This window comes from Lolium rigidum, unplaced genomic scaffold (assembly GCF_022539505.1).
Source record: "Lolium rigidum isolate FL_2022 unplaced genomic scaffold, APGP_CSIRO_Lrig_0.1 contig_12257_1, whole genome shotgun sequence".
Taxonomy (NCBI): domain Eukaryota; kingdom Viridiplantae; phylum Streptophyta; class Magnoliopsida; order Poales; family Poaceae; genus Lolium; species Lolium rigidum.
The window spans coordinates 139,795-162,131 of NW_025899822.1; positions in this window are offsets into that span (position 1 = coordinate 139,795).

Sequence of the window (22,337 nt, forward strand, 5' to 3'; positions counted from 1 at the left end):
TAAAACCAACTAGATGTTGCTTTGCATGAGATACGAATATCGGACATTCGGATTTAGAGTAGGGTAATGCCAAGGTTTTCCACATAAAGTAAACTGGCATTAAGAATGACCAAATGTCGAGTTCAAATCACCTTCGCTAGTTGCTCCAAGACAAGCATATCAAATAGTCAGAAACATAGTAAAGCATGGATGGCATTGCTATGGCAGGGTTCCAAGTGTTAATCTCTTGCATAAGGAACAATGCATATAGGTTATAGATAATAACGGAAGTAAACTGCCAAAGTTACCAACGAAGAACTCAGATTCCAACCTTCCCTAGCGTCCCCGCTGTTAATGTTGGATATTCTAATAAGTGGTTCGCATGATCAATCCCTAGGAAAAATAACATTGACAAGTTAGTCTACGATAATACAAAGACCAGACATGCACGCAGCAATAACTATACAAGCTATGCCACAGGAGTATTCATGGAAAAAAATAGCTATAAGCTAAAGATGAGGTATAAGAGCAAGCAGATTGGAAATGCACATAGCATGATTATAAAAGCATTGTGAGAATAGCAGACACGAGAAAACAGCTAGCGGCTAGCGGTGAGCTAATGACGTGGTATAAGAACAACCAGATTGGAAATGCCCATAGCATGACTATAAAAGGAATAGCATGCAGTACAAAAACAGTTGGCAGCAAATGAATGGGTATAAGGCTATAAATATGTGGATGCACACAGGTGTCAGTAGAATGAACAGGATGGTAGCGACCGGATAATGCTTTGGTATTGTACAATATTTAAACGAACTTCATGCGAAGTAACACATCAAGAAATTTAATGGCATATGAGATCTGCAAATAACTACACAAAACATGGCTAAAGAAACACCGCGATCTAACGGGCCAGCGTACTAACCAAGCTGCGGCGGGGTGGACAGGGGCGGCAACTTGCATTCCAGCGGCGGCGAACGCGGGAGACGATGAGTCGACCCTGTTTCGGTAGAAGCGGGCGTTAGTGAAGCGGATCCGGTTGGGCTGGCAAGGGATTCGGTAAAGTTGATACAGCCGCTACGCCGAGGTAGTCGGTGGAATAGATCGGCTCCGTGGAGGGGGGCGCGGTGAAGTAGACACGGTTCCGTTGGAGAGGATCCGGTGCGTCGACGGGAAAGGCGTTGATTGCTACGCTGTGGATGAGGTCGGCGGTGAAGCAGATCCGTCGGTGGCGAGGTCGGCGGTGAAGCAGATCCGTCGGTGGCGAGATCGGCGGTGAAGCAGATCCGTCGGTGGCAAGGGCGGCGGGGGAGCGGATCAGGTGGGTGGACGGCCAACACGATCAAGGCTACGTTGTGGAGGAGTATGCCGGCGGCGAAGCAGATCTAGTACTGTAGAGAGTCAGAGCTTTGGCGTGTGAGAGTATTTTTGAGCTAATGGGGCGAATGGTTGGTGGGTGGGTGTGGGCCTGTGGGGAGGGTTCGGGATCTTGGCAAGATATTTCATTGTTACCGAATGAGCCCTCCATGGTCGGTGGGTTGTAGCTTCGGACCCAGGGTTAAAAGGGTAAAACTAGTCACGGGATTTTCGAATGGATGCGGCGGGATGATTTGGCGCGCGGCCGAAATTTTCAGTTCAAGCTACGAGCAGAACGACAAAAATAATGTTCTTCCCCAGGGAGCTCTCATTTCTTCCTCTTCTCTTTCTCTCTCGAGTATCTCCCACTCCCCTGGCTCCTCTCCCCCTTCTCTCCGGCAACCTCGCCAGCCGGAGACGAGGCCGACTTCTCTCTGTATATCGTACACCCTCCGAACTAAATTAATTGATTCAACTTTCCTTAGACGTGTATGTATCTAGAGTAAAAAACATGTGTGGATACATCCATATTTAGATAAGCAAAGTTAAGTCAGTTAATTTGGATCCGAGGGAGTTAGTGTTGTTGTAAGCTTAGATCCAGTGTTTCCCATGAGAAGAATGGCGCAATGGAGTCGGGGATCTCGTCATCGGTTTCAGATCTGGCCTATGGTGAATCTGGCGGATCAGATCTGGCGGATCTTTCCGGCCAAACCCCGATCTGGTGCCATCAAGGTGATGGCGCTAACGGTGAGGCTTGCTTTGGTCAGTGCTTCAGATCTTGCCAATGGGGAAGTCAAGCAGCTAACGTTCACAAGCTCGGGGCATACGACAGCGTCATCCGTCTTGCCCGTGAACATCTTGGCCTTTCAGCGGCCCTTCTCAGAGCCAATATGTCGTTGCTGAGGCCCTTCTTCTCCTTCGTCCTGGCGACTACCGGCGACACCGTCCCAAGTGGTGCGTCCCCGGCGACGGAGTTGCTGGAAAGGATGCGGAGCAGGGATCTGATGTGCGGTCCAGAAGGACTCGATTGATTTTCTTCTATATATTTTGGGGTCCTTTTTGTAAAGTTGTAGGTCCTATTAGTTATTGTCTAGTTCTCTTGGACCTCTATGTAATTTTTTGGACTAGTTTCCATTTGCACCGATAAACTTGAATTTTGACAAGTTCACGGGAAAAAAATTCCTTTGCACATATGGCCTATCATGTATGAACATTCTTGAGTTTTAAACTATATGTAATGGCCAGCACTTGCGCAAGGGGCTCGTCTAGTGCGCACTAGTTTCCATTAGCACCGATAAATTTGAATCTTGACAAGTTCTTGGAAGAAAACATTGATTCACATATAGCCTATCATGTATGAACATTATTGGGATTCAAACTATACATAGATGGCCAACACGTGTGCAAGGGGGTCCTCTAATGTGCACTAGTTTCCATTAGCACTGATAAACTAGATGATACCCCGCGCGTTGCGGCGGGATTTTTCTACTAATGTATAGAATAACATTTCATATCGTATATTTCGTATATAGCTTTATGAAAGCTTTGTTGTAAAGCAACGCGTTTGATTTATTGAAGGTGGATAATAAGTTTATTGCATGATCTGAGCACTTCAGTGGCTTTGTAAATCTTTTTGTCATCAGAAAGGATAACCGTGGCATCTATCTTTCCCTAGTCCCCTCTCTTGAAACTGGTCCAAGTATGATCTATTTTTCAGTTGCGAAGAACATATGCTTGTGATGTTAGCACGTGAATGTCCCCCCTCTTGAAACTTAGATGCTATTAATGGTCGTTTCACGTCCTTGAATTTTTGTATTGCCTTAGTATACATCTTGGCGATTAGGTGAAGATGGAAGCACATGTGGTGGGCCTCATTGGTATGCTGGATAAATAGAATTGTACATGAAAATTGCAATGTGAAATGTTAACATAAATATTAACACGTGAATATAGCACATGTTATGTCCTCCTTGTCGCTCCATAGATCACTGATGGGAGGAGCCTGTGCTGTGAAAGTTGTATTATTTTGATATGGAGAAATGAACTGGGACTGTTCTTGTTATATAGAGGAATTTTCGTGTGCCTTAAAGGGGTTAAGGGGTTATTACTGTGGTTTTTAAATGGACATTTAAAAAAAACTGAAACAGTTTTGAGCATCAATTATATTAGTACTGGTTATTTATTTATACTGTATTATATTTTGCAATGGCATTGCTGTAGAACTTTATTGCAAATACTTTGTGAGAAAACAAATAACATACTTTATTGCAAATATTTTGCAATGGAGTATGAGAAATATACATGAATAGATAAATGCATATTTAATTCCGAATTAGTTTGTACAATACTAAGAACTTCACCGGTGAAATTCGGCCATGGAACATTTCTTTTGACTACACCAATCACTGGTAGAAAAATGGCCTTCCGGGAAGCCCCATTAGTCGCCAAAATATAGGAACCGCGACTAATGGGGTCTTTAGTCGCGGTTCGGGTGGCGAACCGCAACTAAAGAGCTGGGCCCAGCGCGCTCGCTGGCCAGCTGGTGGACGGGAGGGGCTTTAGTCGCGGTTGGCCAGGCCAGCCGCGACTAAAGGTCCCCGAAGGCCTTTAGTCGCGGTTGGCCAGGCCAACCGGGACTAAAGGCCCATCCCTATAAAAGGGCCTCAGCTCACAGCACTTAGCCATTTGGTGCCACTTCTCTTCACAAGCTTCACAAGGGGGTGTAGGTTTGCTTTTGGTTCCTCTTATACACACAAGGTGTTTGATAAAAATGCCCCAAGAGCATGAAACAAACATGATATGAAGTGTTGGAGCCACACTTGAGCTTCCTTATTTATTTCTTCCTCCTCGATCGCGGTTAGCAAGTTGAACCTTTTCATGTGTCATTGATAAAATATGTGCATGTGTGTAGTTCATTGTTTAATTTATATTGTTTGTAGCTAGTTAGTTTAACAAATGCATGATGGTTAATTATATATTTTATATTATAATAATGCAGATGAATCGGCAATGGATGTACGGTAACCGACTCTCCGGCGAGTTCACTACGGGTTTGAAAGATTTCCTCGTAGTGGCTAATGCGAACAAGCGTGGGGGTTTTGTTATCTTGTCCATGTGTTAACCGTAAGAATCGGAAAGATTACTCTTCCTCAAGAGATGTTCACATGCACCAGCTCGGCACGGTTTCATGCCAAGCTATAATTGTTGGACCAAGCATGGAGAAAGAGGGGTTATAATGGAAGAAGATGAAGAAGGGGATGATTTCATCGATGAAAGCTATCTTGCTCATTTCGGTGATACTTTCATGGATGATGTCGAAGGTGAAGGGGAAGGTGAAGGGGAAGGTGAAGAAGAGGCACGTGATGAGCCCATTGATGATCTTGGTCGGATCATTGCTGATGCACGGAGACGCTCGCGAAACGAAAAGGAGAGGGAGAATTTGGATCGCATGTTAGAGGATCACGAAAAGGCGTTGTACCCGGATGCGATGATGGTCCGAAAAAGCTGGGCTGCACACCTGGATTTGCTGAAATGGAAGGCACGGGCGAGTGTAGCTGACTCGGCATTTGAAAACTTGCTGAAAATTTTGAAGAATATGTTTCCAAAGAATAACGAGTTGCCCGCCAGTACGTACGAAGCAAAGAAGGTTGTCCGCCCTCTAGGTTTAGAGGTTACGAAGATACATGCATGCATCAACGATCGCATCCTCTACCGCGGTGAATACGAGAATTTGAATGAATGCCCGGTATGCACCTGCATTGCGTTATAAGATCGAGGCGATGACCCCGGTGGCGATGTTGAGGGCCGGAAACCCGGGAAGAGGGTTCCCGCCAAGGTGATGTGGTATGCTCCTATAATACCACGGTTGAAACGTCACGTTCGGGAACAAAGAGCATGCCAAGTTGTTGCGATGGCACAAAGAGGACCGTAAGTCCGACGGGGAGTTGAGACACCCCGCGGATGGAACGCAATGGAGAAAGATCGACGAGAGAGTTCAAAGATTTTTCAGCTGACGCAATGAACATAAGATTTGGTCTAAGTACGGATGGCATGAATCCTTTTGGCGAGCGAGCTCCAGCCATAGCACACTGGCCCGTGACTCTATGCATCTACAACCTTCCTCCTTGGTTGTGCATGAAGCGGAAGTTCATTATGATGCCGGTGCTCATCCAAGGTCCGAAGCAACCCGGCAACGACATCGATGTGTACCTAAGGCCATTAGTTGATGAACTTTTACAGCTGTGGGGCAGACCTGGTGTCCGTGTGTGGGATGAGCACAAAGAAGAGGAATTTGACCTACGAGCGTTGCTTTTCGTAACCATCAACGATTGGCCTGCTCTTAGTAACCTTTCCGGACTGTCAAATAAGGGATACAATGCATGCACGCACTGCTTACATGAGACTCGAAAGTGTACATTTGCCAAATTGTAAGAAGAACATGTACCTTGGGCATCGTCGATTTCTTCCGAAAATTCATCCGAGTAAGAAAGAAAGGCAAGCATTACAACGGCAAGGCAGATCACCGGCCGAAGCCTCGCGGAACGTACGTGGTGCTGAGGTATTTGATATGGTCAAGAATTTGAAAGTCATCTTTGGAAAGGGTCCGGCGGACAATCGGTTCCGAAGGAGCCGACGGGCACGCAGCCATGTGGAAGAAGAAATCTATATTCTCGGAGCTAGAATATTGGAAAGTCCTAGAAGTCCGCTCTGCAATCGACGTGATGCACGTTACGAAGAATATTTGCGTGAACCTCCTAAGCTTCTTGGGCTTGTATGGGAAGACAAATGATACAAAGGAAGCACGGCAGGACCAGCAACGTTTGAAAGACCCTGATAACCGGCATCCGGAATGGTTTCAAGGTCGTGCCGGCCTACGCTACGACCAAAGAAGAGAAGGTCATCTTTTTTGAATGCCTGAGCGGTATGAAGGTCCCGTCTGGATTCCCGTCCAATATAAAGGGAATAATAAACATGGCGGAGAAAAAGTTCCAAAACTCTGAAGTCTCACGACCGCCGCGTGATTATGACGCAATTGCTTCCGATTGCTTTGAGGGGCTCCTGCCGGAAAATGTTCGAGTAGCCATTGTGAAGCTATGTGCATTCCTCAATGCAATCTCTCGGAAGGTAATCAATCCAGAAGTTCTACCACGGTTACGTAACGATGTGGTCCAATGTCTTGTCAGTTTCGAGTTGGTGTTCCCGCCATCCTTCTTCAACATTATGACGCACCTCCTGGTTCACCTAGTCGAAGAGATTTCCATTCTCGGTCCTGTATTTCTACACAATATGTTCCCCTTCGAGAGGTTCATGGGAGTATTAAAGAAATATGTTCGTAACCGTGCTAGGCCGGAAGGAAGCATCGCCAAGGGCTATGGAAATGAGGAGGTAATTGAGTTTTGTGTTGACTTTGTTCCTGACCTTAAGCCGATTGGTCTTCCTCGATCGCGGCACGAGGGGAGACTAAGTGGAAAAGGCATGATCGGAAGGAAATCAACGATATGTATGGACAGCCATTCTCTGACTGAAGCACACCACACAGTTCTTACCAATTCCAGCTTGGTGGCTCCGTACTTTGAGAAACACAAGAATATTTTACGCTCGGACAACCCGGGGAAGCCTGAATCCTGGATTAGGAAGGCCCACATAGAGACTTTCGGCGGTTGGTTGAGAAAACATTTAATGAATGACAATAAGGTTGTAGATCGCTGAACCCGGAGACAGGGGAGTGTGTTTACCGGGGCAAAAAAATTAAACCCACCCAAAAGCTTATTGAGGCAATGAGGGATGCTCAAGAGGGGAAGATCAAGTTCAACAGAGAGAACGACGCGCTGACAAAAGCCCTCGGGAATCCTGAACACGGAGGACGTGTACGAGGCATGGGGCACATTCCGTGGAAAATAGGGTTCCCCGTAACGATGACCCGTACGGTTACGGAAGCCGTAAGAGAAAGATGGATCGGGAAGCGAGATGTTGTCGCGCGGTTGGCATCGGAAATGGATGTGATGAAGAAAACCGTGAGTGTACTAGTAGCCGAAAGAGATGCAGCTCGGGCACGGCATGAAGATCATCCATTGGATCTCGGAAGCCGGCGAGCGAAAAGCAGCGTGGCTTCCACGGAGGCCCCACCGGCTGGTGCACCGACGATCGAAATTACTTGCACCGGAGCCTGCGGTGGTGGAAATTACTGCACCGGAGCCTCCTCGCTACCCCGTGGACGATATAAAGGAGATGAAAGAATGTCATATGTATTATCCTATCGGGAACATGTCCATGAAGGTAGCCATCGGCAGTGCTTTACCATGTTTACCTGGAGCACTCCACCACAACAACCCCATTCAAGATGGCTATGCTCGTGTCACGATGGAGGACATAGTCCAAGGGTTTGAGGACCTGGACATTGACATTGCTACACCTGAAGGGGCGAGAAGACTTGGAGATGTCAAGCGCCAGTTCATTCTATGGCAAAAGAAGTTTATCAAGTTTCCAGGCGAGGCGCCAACAAGTCCACCCCCCTACGGTGGTGGTGGCGGCGGTGGTGGTGGTGGTGGTGCTTCACCTACACCTCCTTCACGAGGGCCGACGCCGCCCCCCAATTCACCTCCGGCGGGTAAGCAGCCGCCGCCCCCGGTCCGCCCGGGCGGGTAGCGAACGCCGCCCCCCAATCCACCTCCGGCGAAGAAGCATAAGCAGTCCTGGACTATCAACCCGGACCCTTATGTACCTAAGACCACAAAGGTACCGGGTCCATCACTGAAGCCTCTCCCCACGAGGCCTTGGGAACGTACTGCCGAGGAAGTCGACGCGGCCGCGACTCGCGATTATGAGAAATGGAAGGAGGAATGCAAGAAGAATAGAGAGCCCTAGCCCAAGCAAGTATTTTCTGAGAAGCAAAAGAGCTGGGCTAAGTCATTTTTGAACACACCGTCCCAAGCCGCGAAGAATCTGCCTGACGACTATGCACGTGAACTTCGTAGGCAAGCACTCGCATTCAAGAGGAACCAAGAGTTGGCGGAGAAGCAGGAGAAGAAAGCCTTGGAGGAGGCCGAGAAAAAGTTAGAAAGGGGGAAAGAAGTTGCCCAGCTCGGGGAACAAAGTAAACAATCGATCGCTGATGTCTACGGGTGCTTCTATTCTTGTAGACAGTGTTGGGCCTCCAAGAGCAGAGGTTTGTAGAACAGCAGCAAGTTTCCCTTAAGTGGATCACCCAAGGTTTATCGAACTCAGGGAGGAAGAGGTCAAAGATATCCCTCTCATGCAACCCCTGCAACCACAAAGCAAGAAGTCTCTTGTGTCCCCAACACACCTAATAGGTGCACTAGTTCGGCGAAGAGATAGTGAAATACAGGTGGTATGAATAAGTATGAGCAGTAGTAACGCAGCAGTTGTAACGCAGTAAAACAGTAAACAAGCAGCGATAGCAGTATTTAGGAACAAGGCCTAGGGATTACACTTTCACTAGTGGACACTCTCAACAATGATCACATAACAGAATAGATAAATGCATACTCTACACTCTCTTGTTGGATGATGAACACATTGCGTAGGATTACACGAACCCTCAATGCCGGAGTTAACAAGCTCCACAATTCAATGTTCATATTTAAATAACCTTAGAGTGCATGAAAGATCAACACGACTAAACCAAGTACTAACATAGCATGCACACTGTCACCTTCACACTATGTAGGAGGAATAGATCACATCAATACTATCATAGCAATAGTTAACTTCACAATCTACAAGAGATCATGATCATAGCATACGCCAACTACTAACACGGATGCACACACTGTCACCATTACACCGTGCAGGAGGAATAAACTACTTTAATAACATCACTAGAGTAGCACATAGATAAATTGTGATACAAAACACATTGCAATCATAAAGAGATATAAATAAGAACTTCACTATGCCATTCATAGAGTGAATAAGTATTCTGTGAAATATAGCCTAAGAGACCCACACGGTGCACACACTGTCACCTTTACACACGTGGGACAAGGAGTCTCCGGAGATCACATAAGTAAAATCCACTTGACTAGCACAATGACATCTAGATTACAAGCATCATCATATGAATCTCAATCATGTAAGGCAGCTCATGAGATTATTTTATTGAAGTACATAGGAGAGAGATGAACCACATAGCTACCGGTACAGCCCCGAGCCTCGATGGAGAACTACTCCCTCCTCATGGGAGACAGAAGCGTTGATGAAGATGGCGGTGGTGTCGATGGAGGAGCCTTCCGGGGGCACTTCCCCGTCCCGGCGGCGTGCCGGAACAGAGACTCCTGTCCCCCAGATCTTGGCTTCGCGATGGCGGCGGCTCTGGAAGGTTTCTCGTACCGTGGCTTCTTTCGTATCGAGGTTTTAGGTCTGGGACCTTTATATAGGCGAAGAGGTGGTTTCGGAGGGTCAACGAGGCGGCGACACCATAGGGGGGCGCGGGCCACCCCCAGGCCGCGCCGGCCTATGGTCTGGTGGGCCTGTGCCCCCTCTCTGGCGGCTCTCGAGTGTTCTGGATGCTTCCGGGCAAAATAGGAACCTGGGCGTTGATTTCGTCCAATTCCGAGAATATTTCTTTACTAGGATTTCTGAAACCAAAAACAGCAGAAAACAGGAACTGGCACTTCGGCATCTTGTTAATAGGTTAGTTCCAGAATGCACGAATATGACATAAAATGTGCATATAACATGTAGATATCATCAATAATGTGGCATGGAACATAAGAAATTATCGATACGTCGGAGACGTATCAGCATCCCCAAGCTTAGTTTCTGCTCGTCCCGAGCGGGTAAACGATAACAAAGATAATTTCTGGAGTGACATGCCATCATAACCTTGATCATACTATTGTAAACATATGTAATGAATGCAGCGATCAAAACAATGGTAATGACATGAGTAAACAACTGAATCATAAAGCAAAGACTTTTCATGAATAGCACTTAAAGACAAGCATCAATAAGTCTTGCATAAGAGTTAACTCATAAAGCAATAAATCAAAGTAAAGGTATTGAAGCAACACAAAGGAAGATTAAGTTTCAGTGGTTGCTTTCAACTTGTAACATGTATATCTCATGGATAATTGTCAACATAGAGTAATATAACAAGTGCAATATGCAAGTATGTAGGAATCAATGCACAGTTCACACAAGTGTTTGCTTCTTGAGGTGGAGAGAGATAGGTGAACCGACTCAACATAAAAGTAAAAAGAATGGTCCTTCAAAGAGGAAAGCATCGATTGCTATATTTGTGCTAGAGCTTTTATTTTGAAAACATGAAACAATTTTGTCAACGGTAGTAATAAAGCATATGAGTTATGAAAATTATATCTTACAAGTTGCAAGCCTCATGCATAGTATACTAATAGTGCCCGCACCTTGTCCTAATTAGCTTGGACTACCGGATCATCGCCATACACATGTTTTAACCAAGTGTCACAATGGGGTACCTCCATGCCGCCTGTACAAAGGTCTAAGGAGAAAGCTCGCATTTTGGATTTCTCGCTTTTGATTATTCTCAACTTAGACATCCATACCGGGACAACATGGACAACGGATAATGGACTCCTCTTTAATGCATAAGCATGTGGCAACAATTATTATTCTCATATGAGATTGAGGATATATGTCCAAAACTGAAACTTCCACCATGAATCATGGCTTTAGTTAGCGGCCCAATGTTCTTCTCTAACAATATGCATGCTCCAACCATTAAGGTGGTAGATCTCTCTTACTTCGGACAAGACGGACATGCATAGCAACTCACATGATATTCAACAAAGAATAGTTGATGGCGTCCCCGTAAACATGGTTATCGCACAACACGCAACTTAATAAGAGATAAAGTGCATAAGTACATATTCAATACCACAATAGTTTTTAAGCTATTTGTCCCATGAGCTATATATTGCAAAGGTGAATGATGGAATTTTAAAGGTAGCACTCAAGCAATTTACTTTGGAATGGCGGAGAAATACCATTTAGTAGGTAGGTATGGTGGACACAAATGGCATAGTGGTTGGCTCAAGGATTTTGGATGCATGAGAAGTATTCCCTCTCGATACAAGGTTTAGGCTAGCAAGGTTATTTGAAACAAACACAAGGATGAACCGGTGCAGCAAAACTCACATAAAAGACATATTGTAAACATTATAAGACTCTACACCGTCTTCCTTGTTGTTCAAACTCAATACTAGAAATTATCTAGACTTTAGAGAGACCAATTATGCAAACCAAATTTTAGCAAGCTCTATGTATTTCTTCATTAATGGGTGCAAAGTATATGATGCAATAGCTTAAACATGAGCACAACAATTGCCAAGTATCACATTATTCAAGACATCATACCAATTACTACATGTAGCATTTTCCGTTTCCAACCATATAACAATTAACGAAGCAGTTTCAACCTTCGCCATTAACATTAAAAGCTAAGAACACATGTGTTCATACGAACCAGCGGAGCGTGTCTCTCTCCCACACAAGCATGATGGATCAGATCTTATTCAAACACAAACAAAAATAAAAGCACACAGACGCTCCAAGTAAAGTACATAAGATGTGACCGAATAAAAATATAGTTTCAAGAGAAGGAACCTGATAAGTTGTCGATGAAGAAGGGGATGCCTTGGGCATCCCCAAGCTTAGATGCTTGAGTCTTCTTGAAATATGCAGGGATGAACCATGGGGGCATACCCAATCTTAGAGCTTTCACTCTTCTTGATCATAGTATATCATCCTCCTCTCTTGACCCTTGAAAAGTTCCTCCACACCAAACTCGAAACAACTCATTAGAGGGTTAGTGCACAATAAAAATTAACATGTTCAGAGGTGACACAATCATTCTTAACACTTCCGGACATTGCATAAAGCTACTGGACATTAATGGATCAAAGAAATTCATCCAACATAGCAAAAGAGGCAATGCAAAATAAAAGGCAGAATCTGTCAAAACAGAACAGTCCGTAAAGATGGATTTTATTGAGGCACCAGACTTGCTCAAATGAAAATGCCCAAATTGAATGAAAGTTGCGTACATATCTGAGGATCACTCACGTAAATTGGCATAATTTTCTGAGCTACCTACAGAGAATTAGGCCCAGATTCGTGACAGCAAGAAATCTGTTTCTGCGCAGTAATCCAAATCTAGTATTTACTTTACTATCAAAGACTTTACTTGGCACAACAAAACATAAAACTAAGATAAGGAGAGGTTGCTACAGTAGTAAACAACGTCCAAGACACAAATATAAAACAAAGTACTGTAGCAAAATAACACATGGGTTATCTCCCAAGAAGTTCTTTCTTTATAGCCATTAAGATGGGCTCAGCAGTTTTAATGATGCACTCGCAAGAAATAGTATTTGAAGCAAAAGAGAGCATCAAGAGGCAAATTCAAAACACATTTAAGTCTAACATGCTTCCTATGCATAGGAATCTTGTAAATAAACAAGTTCATGAAGAGCAAAGTGACAAGCATAGGAAGATAAAAATAAGTGTAACTTCAAAAATTTCAGCATATAGAGAGGTGTTTTAGTAACATGAAAATTTCTACAACCATATTTTCCTCTCTCATAATAACTTTCAGTAGCAACATGAGCAAACTCAACAATATAACTATCACATAAAGCATTCTTATCATGAGTCTCATGCATAAAATTATTACTCTCCACATAAGCATAATCAATTTTATTCTCATAAAGTGTAGGAGGCATAGTATAATCACAACAAAATTTACTCTCCATAGTAGGTGGCACAAAAAGACCACTATCATTATAATCATCATAAATAGGAGGCAAAGTATCATCAAAGAAAATTTTCTCCTCAATGCTTGGGGGACTAAAAAGATCATGAAAACCAGCTTCCCCAAGCTTAGAACTTTCTATATCATTATCAACAATGGTGTTCAAAGCGTTCATACTAATATTACTACCAGCATGCAAATAAGATTTCATAGGTTTTCTAATTTTCGCATCAAACCATCCATGTCTTAAATCAGGAAATAGAATAAGAAGCTCATTGGTGTCCATTATGCCTAACTAGTGTAAACAAGAAACAAAAAGATGCAATTGCAGGATCTAAAGGAAATAGCTTCGAGTACTTACAACGACGAAAATAGTTTAGTAGCCGAGATCCGGAGTGTGAGTACCTTTTACCTTTCCTCCCCGGCAACGGCGCCAGAAAATAGCTTGATGTCTACGGGTGCTTCTATTCTTGTAGACAGTGTTGGGCCTCCAAGAGCAGAGGTTTGTAGAACAGCGAGCAAGTTTCCCTTAAGTGGATCACCCAAGGTTTATCGAACTCAGGGAGGAAGAGGTCAAAGATATCCCTCTCATGCAACCCTGCAACCACAAAGCAAGAAGTCTCTTGTGTCCCCAACACACCTAATAGTTGCACTAGTTCGGCGAAGAGATAGTGAAATACAGGTGGTATGAATAAGTATGAGCAGTAGTAACGCAGCAGTAGTAACGCAGTAGAAACAAGTAAACAAGCAAGTGATAGCAGTATTTAGGAACAAGGCCTAGGGATTACACTTTCACTAGTGGACACTCTCAACATTGATCACATAACGAGAATAGATAAATGCATACTCTACACTCTCTTGTTGGATGATGAACACATTGCGTAGGATTACACGAACCCTCAATGCCGGAGTTAACAAGCTCCACAATTCAATGTTCATATTTAAATAACCTTAGAGTGCATGAAAGATCAACACGACTAAACCAAGTACTAACATAGCATGCACACTGTCACCTTCACACTATGTAGGAGGAATAGATCACATCAATACTATCATAGCAATAGTTAACTTCACAATCTACAAGAGATCATGATCATAGCATACGCCAAGTACTAACACGGATGCACACACCGTCACCATTACACCGTGCAGGGAGGAATAAACTACTTTAATAACATCACTAGAGTAGCACATAGATAAATTGTGATACAAAACACATTGCAATCATAAAGAGATATAAATAAGAACTTCACTATGCCATTCATAGAGTGAATAAGTATTCTGTGAAATATAGCCTAAGAGACCCACATGGTGCACACACTGTCACCTTTACACACGTGGGACAAGGAGTCTCCGGAGATCACATAACTAAAATCCACTTGACTAGCACAATGACATCTAGATTACAAGCATCATCATATGAATCTCAATCATGTAAGGCAGCTCATGAGATTATTGTAATGAAGTACATAGGAGAGAGATGAACCACATAGCTACCGGTACAGCCCCGAGCCTCGATGGAGAACTACTCCCTCCTCATGGGAGACAGCAGCGTTGATGAAGATGGCGGTGGTGTCGATGGAGGAGCCTTCCGGGGGCACTTCCCCGTCCCGGCGGCGTGCCGGAATAGAGACTCCTGTCCCCCAGATCTTGGCTTCGCGATGGCGGCGGCTCTGGAAGGTTTCTCGTACCGTGGCTTCTTTCGTATCGAGGTTTTAGGTCTGGGACCTTTATATAGGCGAAGAGGCGGCGTCGGAGGGTCAACGAGGCGGCGACACCATAGGGGGGCGCGGGCCACCCCCAGGCCGCGCCGGCCTATGGTCTGGTGGGCCTGTGCCCCCTCTCTGGCGGCTCTCGGGTGTTCTGGATGCTTCCGGGCAAAATAGGAACCTGGGCGTTGATTTCGTCCAATTCCGAGAATATTTCTTTACTAGGATTTCTGAAACCAAAAACAGCAGAAAACAGGAACTGGCACTTCGGCATCTTGTTAATAGGTTAGTTCCAGAAAATGCACGAATATGACATAAAATGTGCATATAACATGTAGATATCATCAATAATGTGGCATGGAACATAAGAAATTATCGATACGTCGGAGACGTATCAATCGCCCCGCTCATAGTGCAAGCCGCCGGTCCGGATGCCCCCGATATCATAGCAGCTGCGGCAGCACATGGATTGACTGTAACGAGTGCCAGAGAACAAGCGGCCACCTTAGGTATCACTCTTCGTGCACTGTTAGGCCTTGATGAGGCGCCAATGAAGGACGTAGTATTTACATATGTGGAGAATGGCCCTCTCGTCGAGCCTGCGCAGGAAGAGGATCTACCTCGACAAATGAAAGGTCTGCTAAATTGGTACAAGGGTTACATAAAACTTAAAAACGCCAAAGACTAAATTTATGCGGAAGTTATATATGAGCATCACTTCAAACATTACTATATAATAATTCATCGGAGTGAATTGTTCCAGCTGTTCAATCTGCGCGAGCTCGACAAATCTATCATCAGTTGCTACATTCTGTAAGTGATTTATTAATTTCTACCCCATCTTGTTCATTGTCCGCACTATATATATATATATATATATATATATATATATATATATATATATATATATATATATATATATATATATATATACTAGCACAAAACCCGTGCGTTGCCACGACACTACAATATATCAATGAGTTATTTCAATCAAGATAGTGAAAATCACATATGATTTAAATATAGTGAAAATAACATGACATTACTTTAAATACGGATTAATTATATTTAAAAAAAGGCACATGGAAAATGATGTATCTTTATCCTCCTTCCTTTCTTCGGTACATGAAATACCAGGACAACATCTAGTAGTTCTCGTTCAATGATATTGCTCTGACCAGAAAATGATCTTTGTAGACACATCTAACTGGCGCCACACACTTGTTGAAGGAGAGGTTTTTTCATTGATCCACACCAGCAACTTTATACTTAATTAGTTATAGAGTCATGTGGTCGAGCTAGGATGTAAAATAGCACCAATGGATATATCCTCCTTTTTATATATTCTTCAACCTCCATCGGAGGTCCTTCTTGAGGTCTGCGGTCGCGTCCATCGCCGGCTTTGAAGCAAGTGGTGTAGTCCCCGCTTTGGAGTCCGACGGCGACATTGCTGATCTCCAGCTCATCGGAGGGGAAAGAGAAGGACCCGATTGCGTTTGTATAATCTTTAGTGGGGTCTTTTCTGCAAATACCAGGGGCCTATGTAAAATTTTCTCATTTTATGGGGTCCTTTGTAAAAATTGTACACCCACCGACTGGAATAAATAAAAGCTTCTACGCCCTTCGGGGCGCTCCGTGTTCAAAAAAAAAATTATGAACGCAAATACGTAGTGCATTAGTTTTGACGTGTACAGGAAACTTTGCGTTCATGTCTACAAAACCAATCCTGAATCGAACTTCTCAATGTGAACGATCTGAACGAAAACATCAAGCAAGCTTATGTCAGATACCATGATGGACGATGCTCCCATGCTTCCCAGCCCTGAACGAAAACATCAAAGCAGCCCACGACTCTGCCTTTGCATTTGCATCACTCAGCTGTATGCTCTCCTCCGTCAACTTCTTACGCTTCAGCACGTTGTTCTCGTACTCAATCGCGCGGCTGATCCGGAGTGCGCCGAGGCCTGACGGATCTGGATGACGAAATTGTCGACGTCGGGTAACGCTGGCTCCTCTAATCCCCTTCCTCGATCACGGTCAACCGATGGAACGCGCTGCGCCGCCTGTGTTTCATGCCTCGAGCTTCTCCCCTCGTCGCCACCGGCCGGCCGGCCGGCAGCGCCGCCGCCTCTAATCCCCTTCCTCGATCCCGGTCAACCGACGGAACGCGCTGCGCCGCCTGTGTTTCATGCCTCGAGCTTCTCCCCTCGTGGCCACCGGCCGGCCGGCCGGCAGCGCCGCCGCCTCTCCCATCCTCTGCCTTCCAGCAAGGCCGAGCTCGAGCCTGCAGTCCCCCTTCCTTGGCCCGCCTGAACGACGGAACGCGTGGCCCCACCTACGTGCCCGGCCCGTCGGGAGCTGAATGGAGAGCAGGCCCTCTAGACTCTAGTCCCCTTCCTGGAGACCACCCGACCGAACACGCAGCGCCGCCTGCGAGGATTGACTGAGACTGATCCGTGGTTGCAGGCGGCCTTGTTCGTCGATCTACCTCATCTCGTCATAGGTCGTCATCTCGTCTTGACGAAGCAGCCTGGGTCTCTGATCACGTAGTCCTGGACCAGCAATTCGGGGGCGGCGGAAAAGGATCTGGTCAGCTCCAGCGCGAGGACATCGATCATGACATAGTAGTTGGTATTCCTAGGTCTCTATTTATAGATGGAGGATAATAAAGATTACCACAGGAAAACAATCTCCAACCAGGACCTGTACTCTGTGTTACGGAACGTAGGTGGACTATTTTGATTTGGACCAGACTTTGGAAACACTAGGCACGTGAGGTTCAGCGGGGTGATCGGGCAGGAGTTGTTTTTTCTTTCTCATCGGGACAATCCAGGCCGGAAGGAACATAAACTCAAGCGACGGAGCGAAACAGAAAAAAAAACGTTTCGAGTTAAGTCACTTATGGATGGCACGGTGGGTAATTTCTACAAACTTTAGAGGCAATTCTAATTAGGACGACGACCGAGGGAGAAACCCTTTTGCTTTTATTATTACTAGCACAATACCTGTGCCTTGCTACGGTAGACAAAGTATTTAGCCAACATATTTAGCAAACTAATTAGATTTTGTTATCGTTGAATGCAGATGATCAACAGAAACACGTCTTTCTTATACTTCCAATTTAAACCATGTTTATTTCAAACTACTTCGTTGAGTTGTATTACGCCATGTCTTATTTGCTTTCTATCTTCTATAATGTTTTCAATTAATTGCTTGCTCTTCCATAGTTGTATTAGAACTTGGTACCACCAATATCTAGATACCTGATGTTGTATTATGTTTCTTGCAAATTAACGTTGGCGCGTTGAACGAAAGGTACCACTCATATTTTTTCGATTGGGATGCTTCGCCATGTATATCATTCTTCATTTTTTGTAAAATTAGATTTTCTTTATGGAGAACTTGACTGGATAAATCCATCGTTCTTTGCCCTTGACGCCGTATGTGGTAGCGCAAGAGAATGTCCTGCCGAGTCAAAAAATATATATGGCTAATACACATTACATTTTTTAACGGTGCAACATAGCCCATGTGCTCCCACGTAGCTAGCTAGTACCGATTCATGTTGTCCAATCTTTTTATCGCTTCGTTCACAAAAGAATGTTTTAATTTTATTAAAATACAGTTAAAAAAACTTTATTAAAATATGTATGTATTAATTTTATTAGAATATGTATGTAGCTAGGAATATGTTTTATTATGTAGATACATGAGAATCAGACAAAGTGGAGATATCTTTTATGTATGCAAGAAATGCTAAACTTGCTGCTGCTAGCAGCAGAACACGATATATTTGCCGCGCATAATGAATTGTTTTCTGATTAAGTATTGTGTTGTCGTTTTTTTAGGAGTTCATGAAAGTAGTGAATGTGCATAAGTACTTTCCTTGTGTTTTAATTTTAGAAATGTTAAAATGCTCCACAAATGCTACTTTTAATGCAAAAAAAAATAACACACCGAGAAAAAAAAATATTAACAGCTACATAGTACAAGGCGCACAAACCCTTCCACGTTTTTTCTTTCCTTTCAGGATGTCCGTTTTGTTCTGGACTGATATCTATACCTGTACACGCTGGTCTTGTGTTGCTCCGCAGTCCACACACTGCACGCGCAGGCGACCAATCTCAATCCCCTTTCTCTTTGTAATTTGTTCGCATCGAGTGAAAGCAGCTGGCGCCGCCTACTCAAATTCAGCCGTCTCCGTCAAGAATCGACCCAAGTGAGCACACCTATATGTTTGCCTCGGTCTGCACTTCTTCTCAGGTCGCTCAATCTCCTTCCAGTTCGCTGCGGAGCAAACACCAATTGCCATGAGCCTGAGGATAATGGAGCAAATTGAACCAAACCGATGATTGTATGAGGTATATTTGACAGTTTTTGCATGACATCTCATTTGGTCCGCGAGGTATTGCTGGTCGGAGGCGCCTCCAGCCCTTGGCTGGCGCGACCTTCAAAGTTTGGCGGCGGGGGAGAGCTCTGGTGCCCGAGAAAGCCATCCCCGGCGGCAGATGAGCTCAGGGGAGAGAGATGATTAAGGCGGCGTCAGCCTGTCGATTTGACCACCGCGGCCATCGATCTGCCCACCAAAGCCGGGTGGCAACGCGGACGAGGCCTATAAACCGTACTAGGTAAATTAGGAATTGGCTCATGCACACAATGCGGTGCTGGCCTCCTCTATTTATATCACAGAAGGATTACAGTACAAGGCAAATCTGATCCTATAATTACGTGATCAGATTTGATTCAGTTTGCCATATACAAAAGGATCCTAATTGATTACAGGAGATATATACGGAGTATATCTTAACATGCCCCCTCAATCACAACGGTTGGAGATTTAGGTTGTGTTTGAAGAGCTCCTGTAAACGCGCTGATAATGGCTTCGTGAACCCATCAGCAACCTGATCTTGGGAAGGTATGAATCGAACATCTAGCAACTTCTTGGCCACACGATCTCGGACGAAATGAAAATCTACCTCAATGTGCTTGGTCCTTGCATGGAATACAGGATTAGCTGTGAGGTACGTGGCTCCAAGATTATCGCACCAAAGGCATGCTGTTCGAGACTGAAATACTCCAAGTTCTCCCAGAAGCGACTGTACCCGGACTATCTCCGCCGTAGCATTAGCTAAAGCTTTGTACTCGGCCTCGCATCTGGAACGTGAAACTGTTGCTTGCTTCCGGGCACTCCAAGATATCAGGTTGGATCCAAAAAACACGGCAAAACCTCCCGTGGACTTGCGGTCATCAAGGCATCCTGCCCAATCCGCATCGGAGAAGGCACTAACCAAGGTGGAAGAAGACCTGCGAATGAGCATACCGGTCGATGCGGTGGAACCGAGATAACGAAGTATTCTCTTCACCGCCGTCCAATGTACGCTGGTAGGAGAGTGCAGTACCGACACACCTTGTTGACAGAATATGCAATATCCGGGCGCGTGAGAACCAAGTATTGAAGGGCGCCAACAGTGCTGCGGTACTTTGTGGCTTCTTCAGGTCCCAATTTCTCACCAACCGTAAGGGAAAGCTTCTCACCGGTGGACATGGGAGTGACGGCGCCTTTGCAGGAGGCCATGCCGACACGACGAAGAATATCACCCACATACTTGGACTGAGAGAGAGTAATACCATCAGACTCACGGCGCACCTCAATGCCAAGAAAAAAATGCAAATCACCGAGGTCCTTGAGAGCAAAAACGGACTGAAGATCACGGAGTAAAGTCTGGATGGCGGACATAGCTGACCCGGTGACAATAATATCGTCGACATAGACCAAAATAAACATGGTCATACCTCCATGATTAAGAATGAAGAGCGAAGAATCAGCCCGTGATGAGGTGAAACCCAATGAATGCAATTTGGAGCTCAAGCGAGCAAACCAAGCACGGGGCGCCTGTTTAAGTCCATACAAGGCCTTGTTGAGCTTGCAAACATAATGCGGACGTTGAACATCCTTGTATCCAGGAGGTTGACGCATGTATACTTCCTCTTCCAGAACGCCGTGAAGAAACGCATTCTGAACATCCAGTTGTCGCAAGGGCCAGCCGCGGGAGACGGCAATAGAGAGCACAAGGCGAATAGTGGCCGGTTTAACAACCGGACTAAAAGTCTCCTCATAATCAACTCCATAACGTTGCTTGAATCCCTTTGCGACCAAACGAGCCTTGTACCGATCTATGGTACCATCCGCTTTGCGCTTCACCTTGTAAACCCATTTACAGTCAATAATATTATGCCCACGAACTGGAGGAACAAGCGACCAAGTCTGGTTCTTCAGCAAAGCTTCATACTCCTGATCCATAGCATGCTTCCAATGGGAAGACTGAAGTGCCATGTCAAGTGATGTCGGTTCGGTGTTAGTGAGACATAAACCACCAAACCGAACGAAGTCAGGGAAATCCTTCGGCTTTGCATGCCCAGTACGCTGTCGTGTGGCCATAGTGTGACGAGGTGGTGTCGAGGCGTGACCACCCAGAGCAGTGTCACCGCCGGAGGACGAGCTGGGGTGATCAGGAGCACCTGACGTAGCAGTGTGGTGATCCGAGCTAGCAGATGCATCAGGTGATATCGCGGTGCTCGAGCGAGCCAGCGAATGAGGCGAGCGAGCAGGAGAGGTCGTGGTTAACGACCGGCCCGATGAAGCCGCCTGGAAGTGCACCAGTTCCTGGCCAGTCGAGTCCGACTGAGGCGAAGACGCGGACGAGTGGCCAGGCTCGGTGCGGCCTGGAGTAGCAGGCTCCGACGCGCGGCCAAGTTGGATCGGATCTGCTTCCTGATTCGCCCCGGCATGCATGGGATCGGGCGCATGGTTCACATCCAGCGCATGATCATCACCCGGTGCTTCACGTGACTCCTGCAGCTGCAAATCAGGATTAACAGGAACAAAAACTGCAGGATTAGGCGCATTAGGCATATGGTCACTATTAATACCCGGGAGAAGGAGATGCTCAGAAAGGATACGTGGACCAGCGTTGGGAGATAAATGTGCAAAAGGAAAAATCTCCTCATTAAAAACGACGTCACGCGACACATAGACACGACCGGACTGGGGGTCTAGGCACTTGTAGCCTTTGTGGGTCATACTGTAGCCCAAAAACACGCATTGCCGAGAGCGAAATTGCAACTTGCGATTATTATAGGGGCGCAAGAAGGGCCAACAGGCGCAGCCAAAGACCCGAAAGAAGGAGTAGTCAGGATCTTCATGACGAAGTTTGGCTAAAGGAGTGGAATTATGAATAACTGGGCTAGGCATCCTATTGATAAGATAGCTGGCGGTGCTAAAAGCTTCGTCCCAATATTTCAAGGGAACGCCGGAATGAGCAAGAAGTGCGAGGCCAGTCTCGACAATGTGGCGATGTTTGCGCTCGACAGACACCATTTTGTTGGTGAGTGTGCGGGCACGATATCCGATGTGCAATGCCAATGCGTTGAAACAAGGAGTTCAACTTGCGATACTCACCACCCCAGTCCGTCTGTATACAAATAATCTTTTTGTTAAACTGTCGCTCAACCAAAGCTTGAAATTGATGAAAAATGGGGAA